Genomic DNA, 3355 nt, shown 5'->3' on the forward strand with positions numbered 1-3355 from the left:
CACTACAAACCTGGTTGGGTTATTTTTAGAACGTATGGTTCACAGAAGGATTAGGGTGCAACTCGGGATGAAAACAACAGGCTGGCTCCTTTGAGCCCTCCAGTTAAAGCGGACTTGTTTAAAATCAGCTGTGGGTCCTTTGCGTCTCTGCTAGTTCTACTCCAGTCAGTTCTATTCAACAAAATTTTATCAAGCATTTATTATGTGCTTCAGCACTGTGGGAGGATAAATGACATGTAATGTCTTCCTATGAACTGAGACTGGTTGACCAGACAGACGCAGGAGTGGTGCCATTTGCTTTGTCATTTCACTTCATTTATTGAGGGAGAGCACGGAGGGCCTGCTGTGAGGGAAGAAGGCAGTGGTGTTAGGTTTTTCTCTTTAGATTCTGACTTTCATTTAAGGCTTACCGTAAGCTTCCGGTTCATATTATCAGGCCCACTTTAGGAAGAGAAGATTTGCTGTAGTAATAAAGGCTTTGGAGTCTGGAATTAGCCAGACTTGGGTTCAAGCTCAATTTTGTTACTATTCAAAATCTGTTCAATCTTGAAAAAAACTCCATATTTCTGGACTTTGGTTGGCCCAGTTCCTATAGTGAAGGGGAGTAGATGGAACTAAGACCCTTTCCAGCCATACGGTTCTATGAGAAAGCTTGTTCAGCAACTGCACATCCCAGATTTTCTGGGACACCCCACCTCCAAGTATTATGGCCCACTGTGCCTATAAAATTATTTATGCCCATCAAATACTGAATCACCATCACCATTGAATGAACCATCAGAGGTAGGAAAAGAATGATGGAAAAAGACTGGGGAGAATGGTGTTCAAAGATAATTTTCAAAGAAAGGTGAAATCGTGACCCTCATACAGATATAAAAATGCATCCATGTTAAAGATCTGATTCTACTCATTAATCAACGATGGAACTGACAACCGGTTGAAGAGAATCTGAAGAGACACATTTAAAGATCAGGAACATTGAAATCAGAATGCACATAGAACAAAACTTGTTTTGTTTTGTTTTTTCTATTTTCCCAGGGGGAGTGGAGAGACATCAATTGAACCTCTACTAGACAGGCAAGTATTTGCATATCTGTCAGTTACCTGTAACATGCAAGCTGTAAAATAGCTCAAGGACAATGAAGTCTACAATCAGATCACAGGAAGGGTGTGCTGTGTGTGGACAATGCATAGTTTCCCATGAAGCACAGTTCTTTTCTACAATGGACATAGCTTCCTGTGGACTATGGCATTTCATTGCGATTTCTGGTTCTTCAGTGGCTATCTGGGGAAGGATCTCAGTGGGGGCTTGGCTAGGGACAAGAATCACCTGGGAAACTTCCAAATCAGAATCACACCTCCAAACCAAACTGTATCCAGGGTTCTCACAAATGTTATAAGCAATGAAATGGCCTCTTCAACTGCTTTTTGAAGTTGAAGTTATGATTGAAGGCCACCTAGAAAGTCAGCTGTGTGCAGTATTTATAGGTGCAGTATTTCTTCCTGATCCTTTGAGGAGCCTTTTGTGACTTTTCTTGATGTGGTTTAAGGGTCATGAAACTGTGAAGTGTTTAGTTCACCAAGGGCTAAGGACCACCGTGCACACTGAAGGCAAGGCGAAGTCAAAAGGAGAAAAATGGGAATTGAAGAAATAAAAAGAGGGAAGAAGTATTGGGTTTGCTGCCAGAACACAGGTGTCATAAAAACCACAGCTAAATCTAAGCCCAAATGGGAAAGGAATAGACTCCTATCAACATGTCTGTCATTGGACATGTAGATTCGGGCAAGTCTACCACTGCCGTCCATCTGATCTACAAATGCAGTGGGACCGACAAAAGAACCACCAAAAAAGTTGAGAAGGAGTCTGCTGAGATGGGAAAGGGCTCCTTCAAGGAGGTCTGGGTCTTGGATAAACTGAAAGCTGAAGGGGAGCTTGGGGTTACCATTGATAGCTCCCTATGGAAATTCGAAACCAGTAAGTATTTTGTGACCATCACTGGTGCCCCAAGATAAAAAGACTTTATCACAAACATGATTTCAGGCACATCTCCTGCTGACTGTGCTGTCCTGATTGTTGCTGCTGGTGTTGGTGAATTTGAAGCAGGGATCTTCAAGAACAGGCAGACCCATTCCACACTGGGTGTGAAACGACAAATTGTTGGTGTTAACAAAATGGATCCCACTGAGCTACTCTATGGCCAGAAGTGATACAAGGAAATCATCAAGGACGTCGGCACCTATGTTAACAAATTTGGCTCAACCCCAACACAGTAGCATGTGTGCCAATTTCAGGTTGGAATGGTGACAGCACGGAGGAGCCAAGTGCTCCCGTGTCTTGGTTCCAGGGATGGAAAGTCACCTGTGAAGATGGCAATGCCGGTGGGACCACGCTGCTTGAGGCTTGGGATCACATCCTGCCACCAACTCGTCCAACTGACAAGCCCTTGCCTCTGTCCCTCCAGGACCTCTACAAACTTGGTAGTATTGACCCTGTCCCTGTGGGCTGAGTGGAGACTGGTGTTCTCAGCCCTAGCATGGCGGTCATCTTTGCTCCGGGCAACTGAAGTAAATTCTGTTGAAATGCACCATGAAGCTTTGAGTGAAGCTCTTCCTGGGGACAGTGTGAGCCTCAATGTGAAGAACGGGTCTGTCAAAGATGTACATCACGGCGATGTGGCTGGGAGCACAGCAAAAATTACCCACCAGTGGAAGCAGCTGGCTTCATGGCTTGGGTGATTTACCTGAACCATCCAGGTCAGAGCAGGGCTGGCTACACACCTGTGTTGAATTGTCACACAGCTCACATTGCTTGCAAGTTTGCAGAGCTGAAAGAGAAGTGTGATTGTTGTTCTGGGCCCAAATTCTTGACATCTGCTGCTGCTGCTGTAGTTGATGTGGTTCTTGACAAGCCCACTTGTGTTAGTATCTTCTCTGCCTGTCCTCCTCTGGGCCCTTTTGCTGTTTGTGAGATAAGAGACAACCGGTTGCCATGGGTGTCATCAAAGCAGTGAATAAGAAGGTGGCTGGAGCTGGCAAGGCCACCAAGTCTGCCTAGAAGACTCAGAGGACTAAATGCATATGAACCCTAATACCTGCCAGCCTGCTCTTAATCGTGGTCTCTACCAGCCAGTTAAGTTTAATAGTAATTAAAAGACTGCTTAGTGATAAGAATACATTGTAAAACCTTCAGGAGGAAAGGAGGAATGCCTTGTGAACCATTTCTGTGTGTGTGTGGCAGTTTTAATTTGTTCATTTTAAAAATCAGTACTTTTTAATGGAAACAACTTGACCAAAAATCTGTCATGGAATTTTGAGACCAATTAAAAGAAAGTTTAATGAGGGAAAAAAAAGTAGG

The 3355-nt window shown here is 44.1% G+C and overlaps 1 pseudogene; it reads left to right on the forward strand.

Annotated features, from left to right (window-relative positions):
* The first annotated feature begins 1728 nt into the window (after positions 1–1728).
* On the forward strand, positions 1729–3055 carry LOC130832051 (elongation factor 1-alpha 1-like; annotated as a pseudogene).
* The last annotated feature ends 300 nt before the right edge of the window (positions 3056–3355 follow it).

The sequence above is a fragment of the Hippopotamus amphibius genome, chromosome 1 (assembly GCF_030028045.1).
Source record: "Hippopotamus amphibius kiboko isolate mHipAmp2 chromosome 1, mHipAmp2.hap2, whole genome shotgun sequence".
Lineage (NCBI taxonomy): Eukaryota > Metazoa > Chordata > Mammalia > Artiodactyla > Hippopotamidae > Hippopotamus > Hippopotamus amphibius.